Source organism: Lissotriton vulgaris, chromosome 4_1 (assembly GCF_964263255.1).
Source record: "Lissotriton vulgaris chromosome 4_1, aLisVul1.2, whole genome shotgun sequence".
NCBI lineage: Eukaryota > Metazoa > Chordata > Amphibia > Caudata > Salamandridae > Lissotriton > Lissotriton vulgaris.
The window spans coordinates 739,146,365-739,159,061 of NC_141691.1; positions in this window are offsets into that span (position 1 = coordinate 739,146,365).

Below are 12,697 nucleotides of genomic sequence, written 5' to 3' on the forward strand. Positions count from 1 at the left end.
AAGCGGGCAGGTAGGGTTCCTTTCTGGCTCTAATGCTCCCTTCTCAGAATAATTAAACCTCAACAAGAAGACCTCACAAATATACACATAGCAGGTGCCCCAGTTGAAGCTCCAAGTCTGTTGTCCTGACCTCCTGGGCTTGACGAAAGCAAAGCAAGTGAGTTTTCTTCAGCAATTCCAGATTGAAAAATGATCTAAAATCGTTGGTGAAGGTGTATGCATTGTTGATCTATAAGAGCCCAATATGTTGTGACTATGATGAGTGGGTTCTTTCTTAGCCTCTCCTGGAGCAGTCCTTTCTTCTCCCTTTAAATGACTATGAGTATGCAAAAGTGCAAAATCACCTGGAGGCATCACACGTTTGGTCCTGCCCTGTCCACCTTAGTAGTATGCAACTTGCGGACTCATAGAGCCACTTACATACCCACAAAACTACTCAGACACTCATACGGCCACTCACACACCCACTTACAAATCCATACAGCGACCCTTTCACAGACCCATACAGCTATTCACATACCCACTCACAGACTCATACAGTCAAACCCACTCACGCACCCACAAAGCTACTCATGCGCCCATTTATAGACCCATACAGCCATTCACTCCCACTCAACAACTCAAAAATCCACTAAAAAACTCACACACCCTGTAATCTACTCACACACCTACTCACAGACCCATACAGCTCTCACACATCTAGTCACCGACCCATACAGCCACTCCCACTCACAGATGCCAGTCTGTCATATCTGTGGTTAATTGTTAATGAGAACTAGGCTACTCATTAAGAGGTTGGTATAGGGTCAATGTTGCAAATACCATATACTTGCTACACCTAAGGGAGTTGCATCTGTGATGGCAGTAATGATGCTTCATAATATTCTGAGCCATTTATACTTACCTTTAGGGCCGCCATTCCTGGTGACATCATCACTGTGGGGAAGCCTGGTCAGGCCACGCCCCCTCAACAATTAGGCCACGCCCCATCCGCCTATTTAGCGCGCCAAAACCCAAGCGCTGACAGATAGAAAGAACTCCTGAGGCGGAAAGCTGGGAGCAACGAGTTTCATTTAAAAATTGTATTTCTTTTTGTGATTTCAACTGTTTTCACCTACCCTCGCTGGCACTTCCCCTGCACAGCCGATCTAAACGCTGTCGCGGGCCGCCATTCCTGGTGGCATCATCACTGTGGGGAAGCCTGGTCAGGCCACGCCCCCTCGACAATTGGGCCACGCTCCCTCCGCCTAATAAGCGCGCCAAAACCCGAGCGCTGACAGATAGAAAGAACTCCTGAGGCGGAAAGCCGGGAGCAACGAGTTTCATTTAAAAATTGTATTTCTTTTTGTGATTTTAACTGTTTTCACCTACCCTCGCTGGCACTTCCCCTGCACAGCCGATCTAAACGCTGTCGCGGGCCGCCATTCCTGGTGGCATCATCACTGTGGGGAAGCCTGGTCAGGCCACGCCCCCTCGACAATTAGGCCACGCCCCCTTCTCCATCTTCCTACTTATATCATATGCCTTCCACGTCCGCGCAGCGGACAGGCGCAGCGGGCGCGCCGGCGGAGCGCCGAAGGCACGCCAAAGGCGAGCCCGTCTGCGCCCGTCCGCGCCAGGACGGGCCATAGGGCACGCCATGCTGACCATCTCATTAGATACTCCCTCCAAGCACTCAGAGATTTACAGAGTTCTGCCACACTACCATCTTCTATGGTCTTGCAGCACATCTTTGCTGCTGGTATCTCGCGTCTTGACCAATCCCTTGTCGGCGGATGTCCATCTTCAACCACGTCGACTAGGAACTCCACATCCATTAGGGTATCATACCTGAATAAAAGATTCTGAGGATATTTTCATTCTGCTCTCTAGCTCCAATCCCGATATTCTCCTACTCACGGAGACGTGGCTTACTTCAGAATCTTTACCGGATATTTTGGCAGCTCTCCCCCTGACTACTACATTCTCCACGCTGACCGACCTGGCGATCGGCCCGGTGGTGGGGTAGTGGCCATCATATCCAAACGCCTTAATTCCATTTCCTCCTATTCTCTCCCCCTCCCCGAGGTGGAGAATCTCCTCATGAGTGTGCAAACGAATACTGGCCCTCTTACCTTCCTCCTATTATATTGGCCCCCACACCCTATGCCATCCTTTTCCTCCACTATGAATGATCAATTGTCTTCTCTCCTCACATTGCACTCCCGCTTCGCTATCTTTGGGGACCTAAACTACTGGTTTGGCGACGCCAATGCTGGCCCTCATGCCACCGAGCTGTTTGAGTCTCTGAGAGATTTGAACCTCGTCCAACAGGTCTCTCAACCCACCCATATCAAGGGACACATTTTGGACCAGATTTGGACCTGCAATCTGGCACTGTCCCCACCAGACATATCTCCATGCGCCTGGTCTGATCACTACTTAGTGGATACCATCATCACAGTCGACGGTCAGACTCCTGCGCCTCTGATGGCTGGTGGCTCTTCCCGTAAATGGAGCTCATACGACTCTCAGGGCTTCCTCACCGCCCTGGCCGACTCATGCCCACTCATCCATGATCCTAACGACATCGACGGACTAGAACGAGATACTGCCTCCTGGCTAGAGTCGGCTAGCGACCGATTTGCCCCCCTAGTCAAATTCTCCTGTACTAGACATCGGAACTCTCACAGGTGGTTCTCCGACGATCTTAAAGCCCGGAAATTAAAAACACGCCAGTTAGAACGCATCTGGAGACATGACTATTCGGACTTAGCCACACAATCCTATCTGTCCGCACGTAAAGATTTCAAAACAGCTATCCGTTCTGCCAAAATGGAACACTTCGCCAACAGGATCTCCCAGGCAACTGATAAATCTAAGGAGGTATTCAGAGTTCTGAATGAGTTAACCACAGATGACAGAACCCTTCCTGCCCAGACCCCCACTCAGGAGGCCTGTGATACTCTGAACTCCTTTTTCGTAGACAAAATCTCAAAATCAAAAAAATCGATCCCTCCACTCCCCCAACCGCCACTACCGGATAATTCCTCCCACAACCCTCTGACCCTCACCTCCTTCCCTGCTCTAGATTCCACCTCCTTGTCAGAATTAGCCATTCGTGTGAAATCTGGTTCTCCCAATGATTGCTGCCCACCTTCTGTCCTGCGGAGTGTCTGACTCAACCTACCAGACACTGTCTTACATCTAATGAACAGATCTCTCTGCAGTGGCATCTGTCCTACTGCCTTTAAGGACGCCATTCTGGTACCTCTCCTAAAAAAAACAGGGGCGGACATGTCGGAGCCGTCAAATTATCGCCCCATCTCACTCCTTCCTTATTTTTCCAAACTCATAGAAGCCCATGTTACCCGCTGCCTGTCCAGCTTCATAGAAACCTCCTGCTATCTCGAGCCGAATCAGGCCAGCTTCAGACCTGCTCACTCCACTGAAGCCGTTATTCTGGCAGTCCTTGACACACTCAGGAGCGGCGCGGACGCGGGAATTCCCCAGGCCCTCGTCCTACTGGATTTGTCGGCCGCGTTCGACACAGTGGATCATAACATCCTTCTCCACCGTGTCGAGCCGGCAGGCATCCGAGGCGTTGCTCTTGAGTGGATCAAATCCTTCCTTACGGGAAGAACACAGGCGGTCTGTCTGGGCCCCTACACTGCTAAACAAACCCCCACGTCCTGTGGTGTCCCCCAGGGATCTTCCCTCTCCCCACTCCTCTTCAATATTTATCTCCGGCCACTCATTCAGTCACTCTCGAAATGGGACATCGTCACCTATAATTATGCTGACGATCTACAAATCATTTTTTCCCTCAACTCACCACATGCTGTTAAAACCTTTCATGGAGCCATGATTCACATCCAACTCTGGATGAACCAGAACCAACTGAAGTTGAACCCCGGTAAAACTGAGCTCCTTCTTCCTGGGCTCAGCCACGTTTACTGGGGTCCACAGTTCTGGCCGCCAGAGTTTGGACCCCCCCACCCCTGAAAAAACAGTAAAGAGTTTGGGTGTCATCATTGACACCGAACTCTCCCTCAGAGCTCAAGTTGGAGCGGTGGTTTCCTCCTGTATGCACCAACTTCGGAGGATCCGCAAAGTCTGTTACCTTCTTCCCCCTGCGGCACTCAGCCAAACTGTCATCTCATTGGTACTCTCCTGCTTGGATTTTTCTAATGCCATCTACCACGGCCTACCGCAGTATCTTATACAACGCCTCCAAGCTGTCCAGAACAAGGTGGCCCGCCTGATTCATGGCACCCCCAGATGGCAATCAGCTAAGCCTTTGCTTACGTGCCTTCATTGGCTCCCAGTCGATCGTAGGGTTGCCTTCAAGGTGGCATGCCTCACTTTTAAAGCACTTCACTGCCCTGGCCCTGTTTTCTTAAAATCCCTCATTCGCCCTCACTGTCCCACACGCAATCTTCGATCAGCCCACCGAGATCTGCTGATCACCCCCAAGAGCAAAACCAAGAGATTCGGCGGTCGCCGCTTCTCTCATCTGGCTCCCGCACTTTGGAACCTTCTCCCTCTCCCCATCAAATCCTCCCTTTCCCTCCTGACCTTTAGGAAAATGCTGAAAACGCACCTCTTCCCCACCTCTGGTTAGATCTCGCTAACTCTGCTCCCTCCTCATCTATTCTGTCTATCAGTGCCAGGAAGCTTCGGTGTCAGCGCGCTTTATAAAAAGCACTTAACTTAGGTGTCTAATGTTCCGCAAACATCTAAAAACCTTCCTTTTTAAGAAATCCGAATAATTTTTTTTTTAGCTGTCTCACCTACAAGTGTTGTTCATTTAGCACAAGGACGCCCGATGGCAGCTATCGCGCTTTACAAATTTTCATTTCATTCATTCACACTGGTTTATAGAGTAATGTGTAAAAAAGAAGCTTGAATGATGTAATTAATGATGTTATCAATGATGCCATTTAAGATGTCATCAGGGATGTCATAAATGGTGTCATACAACATGTCATTCATGAGTGATGTAATATGTGAGGCTGGTGGGGGTGCAGGTTTTAGTTAGCTTTGCTAACTATAACTGGTGAATTTCTGTGTTTTTTATTCAAAACAATAATGTTGTCACTGAAATATTCACTTAACTATAAAATTACTTTAACATTTATTTTCTTCAGTAAATATATTTGTCACAATGGCCCAATTACACAAAAAATGGCACGTAACTAAGTTGATCACATGCAAGACAGATTTTGTTGTTTATGGGATTACTTGCTCATTTCGGTATTGGTACATTAGCTCGACAATATTTCCAGTAGAAAATGAATTCTGGAACCAAAGTTACAGCACGGATAATCACTTTAATACTTGCCATGATGGAACAGACACTGCAACCAAAAACCCAGAGGTGGTGACAGGGTAGTATCCCTAAGGAAGTTAGAATCTAAGTTTATTTTAGAGGCAAGAGGCATAGCATCAGTATGGATGAACATGGCTAAGTAGCTCCATGTAAATCCACAGTATGAGGTTTAAGAAGGAAGCTCCTTTAAGGCCTGGATGTAGAAATGAATGACCAGTGAAGTTTTCTTTAGAAGATGCGTATGTGACATAATGGGCAGTTATGTCTATGTTGAAAGAGGTGATTTTATTATGACTTTGACCTTTGCTTACTGTGAATGTATATATATCTTTCTTTTCAGAGTGGAATTTGAACGTATATTTTATGACTTGAATCTGGTGAAGAAACAATGTAGCCAACACAGGAATTATATATAAGGTTCTTGAGAAGGTTCTGTATATATATATATATATATATATATATATATATATATATATTCACTGAAAAAACCATAGGTTAGAGACCATATATAGTTAGCTGGACATTTTATTGACATAAAACCAATGAAATTCCATATATAGTTAGTTGCACTAACTATATATCGCGCACCCGCAATCCACTGCTGATGATGTCACATATTACATCATTCATGACATGGTCAGTGACATCACTGATGACATCACTGATGACATCTCAAATGACATCACTGATGACATCACTGATGACATCTCAAATGACATCACTGATGACATCATCTAGTGTCTGTGTGTTTTTGTAAAGTTTAAATATGTTTTACATATTGAAGAATGAGTGGATGTATGGAAGACTGAGTGTGTGTGTGGCTGGCTGGGAGGTGTGTGACTCTGTGCATATCAATGTGTACTTGTATCAGTGATTGTATAAGAGAGTAAGTATGTGTTAGTATATGTGTGAGAAGTATGGTGTTCTGTGTTTAACTGTATAGATGAGGAAATCGAAGTGTGATTGATTCTTCACAGGACTGACTAGGTGTATGAGTGCATATGATAGTGTTGTAATAATGAGTGACTGTATGTATGAGTGATTGTATGAGTGAATGAGTGAATGTGTGTGTAGACGTAGGAATCAGTGAGTGCGTATGTAGTAACTGGTATTGGTGTGTCATGATGTCATCAGTGATGTCATTTGAGATGTCATCAGTGATGTCATTTGAGATGTCATCAGTGATGTCATCAGTGATGTCACTGAAGTATGGTGTTCTGTGTTTAACTGTATAGATGAGGAAATGGAAGTGTGATTGATTCTTTACAGGACTGACTAGGTGTGTGAGTAACTCCATGGATGAGTGGCAGTGTGTGAGTGTCTGCATAGGTGTATGAGTGCATATGATAGTGTTGTAATAATGAGTGACTGTATGTATGAGTGATTGTATGGGTGAATGAGTGAATGTGTGTGTAGACGTAGGAATCAGTGAGTGCGTATGTAGTAACTGGTATTGGTGTGTCATGATGTCATCACTGATGTCATTTGAGATGTCATCAGTGATGTCATCAGTGATGTCATTTGAGATGTCATCAGTGATGTCATCAGTGATGTCACTGACCATGTCATGAATGATGTAATATGTGACATCATCAGCAGTGGATTGCGGGTGCGCGATATATAGTTAGTGCAACTAACTATATATGGAATTTCATTGGTTTTATGTCAATAAAATGTCCAGCTAACTATATATGGTCTCTAACCTATGGTTTTTTCAGTGAATTTTCAAGGTTTTGTAAATGCAAATTCCTAACTATATATGGTCTATAACCTATGGTTTTTTCAGTGAATTTCATTGGTTTTTTAAAAGCTAATATCTATAGCTGTAAAATATATTCTTTATTATGTGACGTATCACGTAGCCACGTGAGACGCCTCATGACGCGTCGCATAACCGTGACGTATCGGTTCTGCAGCGCAAACAAAACCCGTAACGTAAGCGTGCCGGAGCACGCTTACAGATATATATATTTTTTTTAACCTTAATTAGACAAAATCCACACGTGCACATATCTTGAGGCCTTGCAAAGGCCCATCAAACAAACAGTCCCTACAATTTTGCCAAGTTTGCTGGAAATCTATTCCCTTAATTTTTTTTTTACTGTTTCTCTTGGTTTTCCCCTTGTTACGCTTACCGGGACGCTACCCGGTACGCGAACCGGACGCTCCAAAAACACAAGATGGCGGACTCCCGTTACGCTGCCGGTTAGCTGCCCGGTTCGCGTACCGGGAAGCGCCTCTACCGCGAAAAATCGCGGGGGACTTTAATATCCCCCTCATCAATCCTAGGGGGTCAGGAGGGGTTTACCTTGCCCCCTTTCCTTCATTTCCCCCTTCTTTTTTCACCACATCTTGTCTCTCGAACCTACCGAGAGACAAGATGGCGGCCGCTCCGGACTGTTTACAATGTTGACAGCTACGCTGCCGGTTAGCTGCCCGGTTAGCTGCCCGGTGAGCTGCCCGGTTCGCGTACCGGGACGCGCCTCTACGGCGTAAAATCGCAAAATTTTTTGCCCCGCGGGGCACTTTAATATCCCCCTCATCAATCCTAGGGGGTCAGGAGTGGTCTACCTTGCCCCCTTTCCTTCATTTCCCCCTTTGTTTTTCACCACATCTTGTCTCTCGATCGTACCGAGAGACAAGATGGCGGCCACTCCGGTTTGTTTAGAATGTTGACAGACACCGGAGAGCCAATCAGATTCGCTTCGCGAAGTTCCGTTACGCGTCAGGTACGCGAACCAGGGCGCTAACCGGAGCGCTGTCACAGATATATATATTTTTTTAAACGTTAATTTCTCAAAATCCACTGGAGCACATATATTGAGACATAGCAAAGGCACGTCGGGCAAACCATATCTACAATTTTGCCAAGTTTCATGTAAATCTATTCAGCCGTTCGAGCTAAAAGTGAGTCCAACCGCCCTATGGAAAAATGAATGGGAAAAACGCGTTTTGGGACCCCCCTTTGTTCTCGGCCCCCCCTTGACGAAACCCCACAAAATTGTTAGGGGCTGCTCAGAAAAAAAATGTGCCATTTTCCTGAAAATTTCAGCCAATTCCGACCACAAACGCCAAAGTTATTAGACATAGAATTTTCAGAAATCCCATAGAGAAAAAATCCTAACTATATATACCCACTGGCTATCGCCAGTAGGTAATATACATATATAAACATATGTAATCTGCATATCTATATAAATATAAATGCATGCATACATATACATATATGCATACATATGCATGTTATTTACATGAAAGTTTTAAAAACACTAATAAAAGCAAAGCTAAAAAGCCACCTCATTACAAACAGAATGGCTTTAACTTAAACGAGGGCGAGATCTATTGCATTTTCAATGCTTGTTTACTTTGGTTCTATCAAGAAGGCATTCAGATGTGTCACACATTTGCCATAAATTCTGAATGTTAGCACTCTAGTTGCTCATTAGATCGCTGTAGTAAAGCTAGTGCTCACCAGGGAAGTCTGCTGCTAATCATGGTTTGCAGCCATTTTCCCGCATTTTTTATCCCGCAGACTTTCAGTCCGCATACCATTATCCCGCAAGGTCATTGAGCTCGCATACCATTATCCCGCATTTTTTCAAAACGCATGTGCATTTATCGCGCATGCCTTTACAAAGAATTACGTTTTAAAGGCATGTATGGTAAATGCATTTGCGTTGTGAAAACCACGATGACGAGAGAGGTAAGTGAGATTGTGTTAATTTTTTCGTGGGTTAGTGATTGTGTAGTGTAGTGTAGTGTTGTGTAGTGTAGTGTTGTGTTAGTGTAGTGTAGAGTTGTGGTGGTTGTTTAGTGTAGGGTCATGCTGGGCGTAGTGTTTTAGGGTTTAGGGTTGTGTTGTAGTGTTTGCGTAGTGTAGGGTCATGCTGGGGGTAGTGTTTTAGGGTTCAGGGTAGTGTTGTAGTGTTTGCGTAGTGTAGGGTCATGCTGGGGGTAGTGTTTTAGGGTTTAGGGTAGTGTTGTAGTGTTTGCGTAGTGTAGGGTCATGCTGGGGGTAGTGTTTTAGGGTTTTGGGTAGTGTTGTAGTGTTTGCGTAGTGTAGGGTCATGCTGGGGGTAGTGTTTTAGGGTTTTGGGTAGTGTTGTAGTGTTTGCGTAGTGTAGGGTCATGCTGGGGTGTAGTGTTTTAGGGTTTTGGGTAGTGTTGTAGTGTTTGCATAGTGTAAGGTCATGCTGGGGGTAGTGTTTTAGGGTTTTGGGTAGTGTTGTAGTGTTTGCGTAGTGTAGGGTCATGCTGGGGGTAGTGTTTTAGGGTTTTGGGTAGTGTTGTAGTGTTTGCGTAGTGTAGGGTCATGCTGGGGGGTAGTGTTTTAGGGTTTTGGGTAGTGTTGTAGTGTTTGCGTAGTGTAGGGTCATGCTGGGGGTAGTGTTTTAGGGTTTTGGGTAGTGTTGTAGTGTTTGCGTAGTGTAGGGTCATGCTGAGGGTAGTGTTTTAGGGTTTAGGGTAGTGTTGTAGTGTTTGCGTAGTGTAGGGTCATGCTGGGGGTAGTGTTTTAGGGTTTAGGGTAGTGTTGTAGTGTTTGCGTAGTGTAGGGTCATGCTGGGGGTAGTGTTTTAGGGTTTAGGGTAGTGTTGTAGTGTTTGCGTAGTGTAGGGTCATGCTGGGGGTAGTGTTTTAGGGTTTTGGGTAGTGTTGTAGTGTTTGCGTAGTGTAGGGTCATGCTGGGGGTAGTGTTTTAGGGTTTAGGGTAGTGTTGTAGTGTTTGCGTAGTGTAGGGTCATGCTGGGGTGTAGTGTTTTAGGGTTTTGGGTAGTGTTGTAGTGTTTGCGTAGTGTAGGGTCATGCTGGGGGTAGTGTTTTAGGATTTAGGGTAGTGTTGTAGTGTTTGCGTAGTGTAGGGTCATGCTGGGGGTAGTGTTTTAGGGTTTTGGGTAGTGTTGTAGTGTTTGCGTAGTGTTGGGTGATGCTGGGGGGTAGTGTTTTAGGGTTTTGGGTAGTGTTGTAGTGTTTGCGTAGTGTAGGGTCATGCTGGGGGTAGTGTTTTAGGGTTTTGGGTAGTGTTGTAGTGTTTGCGTAGTGTAGGGTCATGCTGAGGGTAGTGTTTTAGGGTTTAGGGTAGTGTTGTAGTGTTTGCGTAGTGTAGGGTCATGCTGGGGGTCGTGTTTTAGGGTTTAGGGTAGTGTTGTAGTGTTTGCGTAGTGTAGGGTCATGCTGGGGGTAGTGTTTTAGGGTTTAGGGTAGTGTTGTTGTGTTTGCGTAGTGTAGGGTCATGCTGGGGGTAGTGTTTTAGGGTTTAGGGTAGTGTTGTAGTGTTTGCGTAGTGTAGGGTCATGCTGGGGGTAGTGTTTTAGGGTTTAGGGTAGTGTTGTAGTGTTTGCGTAGTGTAGGGTCCTGCTGGGGTGTAGTGTTTTAGGGTTTTGGGTAGTGTTGTAGTGTTTGCGTAGTGTAGGGTCATGCTGGGGGTAGTGTTTTAGGGTTTAGGGTAGTGTTGTAGTGTTTGCGTAGTGTAGGGTCATGCTGGGGTGTAGTGTTTTAGGGTTTTGGGTAGTGTTGTAGTGTTTGCATAGTGTAGGGTCATGCTGGGGGTAGTGTTTTAGGATTTAGGTTAGTGTTGTAGTGTTTGCGTAGTGTAGGGTCATGCTGGGGGTAGTGTTTTAGGGTTTAGGGTTGTGTTGTAGTGTTTGCGTAGTGTAGGGTCATGCTGGGGGTAGTGTTTTAGGGTTTAGGGTTGTGTTGTAGTGTTTGTGTAGTGTAGGGTCATGCTGGGGTAGTGTTTTAGGGTTTAGGGTAGTGTTGTAGTGTTTGCGTAGTGTAGGGTCATGCTGGGGTGTAGTGTTTTAGGGTTTTGGGTAGTGTTGTAGTGTTTGCGTAGTGTAGGGTCATGCTGGGGGTAGTGTTTTAGGGTTTAGGGTAGTGTTGTAGTGTTTAGGTAGTGTAGGGTCATGCTGGGGGTAGTGTTTTAGTGTTTAGGGTAGTGTTGTAGTGTTTGTGTAGTGTAGGGTCATGCTGGGGGTAGTGTTTTAGGGTTTAGGGTAGTGTTGTAGTGTTTGTGTAGTGTAGGGTCATGCTGGGGGTAGTGTTTTAGGGTTTAGGGTAGTGTTGTACTGTTTGTGTAGTGTAGGGTCATGCTGGGGGTAGTGTTTTAGGGTTTAGGGTAGTTTAGTTGTTTAGTGTATGCTAAAGGCATATTCGTTCTAAAAGTTTTTGTTATTTTAATTTGCGGCCTAATAGTACATGCGGGATTTTGTTTGCGGACTGATGGTATGCGGGATTTCGTCATATATTCGCTAATCATACTTTCTATGGCAAAATGAACCCCCTCATTTTGTTCCTTTTTAAATTAAATGTTTTAAGAGTTACCACTTTATTCCAATCAAGATGGCTTCAGGTGTGCCATACCTTTGTAATAAGTAGGACTGTTAGCACTCTAGTTGTTCTTTAGAACACTCTGGGACAATCTGTCATTGGGCTATAGTTGGGCTACATCTGGCTGATATTTGGGCTACATTTGTTTTTTTTCGTCTCTGGCGGCCATCTTTGGGCTGCATTGGGCTACATTGGGCTACATTGGGCTACATTTGGGCTCCAACATATATATAGCCCAATGTAGCCCAATATATATTTTTCAAAGTTAATTTTCGTAAAAACCACTGGAGCCTATATCTTGAGACATAGCAAAGGTACATCGGGCTACCAGTCCCTACAATTTTGCCAAGTTTGGTGTAAATCCATTCAGCCGTTCAGGCTAAAAGTGAGGCCAACCGCCCTATGGAAAATTGCATGGGAAAAACACGTTTTGGGACCCCCCTTTTTTCTCGGCCCCCCCTTGACGAAACCCCCCCAAATTTTCAGGGGCTGCTCAGAAACAAAATGTTCCATTTTCCTGAAAATTTCAGCCAATTCTGTCCTCATAAGCCAAAGTTATTCGACATAGAATTTTCAAAAATCCCATAGGAAAAAAATCCTAACTATATATACCTACTGGCTATCGCCAGTAGGTAATATATATATATATATATATATATATATATATATATATATATTACCTACTGGCGGTCGCCAGTAGGTATATATAGTTAGGATTTTTTTGAATAGAGATTTCTGAAAATTCTATGTTGAACAACTTTGGCGTTGATGGACGGAATTGGCTGAAATTTTCAGGAAAATGGCACATTTTGTTTCTGAGCGTCCCCTGAAAGTTTGGGGGGGTTTCGTCAAGCGGGGGCTGAGAAAAAAGGGGGGTCCCAAAACGTGTTTTTAACATTGAGTTTTCCATAGGGCGGTTGGACTCACTTTTAGCTCGAACGGCTGAATGGATTTCTACAAAACTTGGCTAACTTGTAGGGACTTGTAGCCTGAGGTGCCTTTGCTATGTCTCAAGATATATGCTCCAGTGGTTTTTACGAAAATTAACTTTGAAAAATA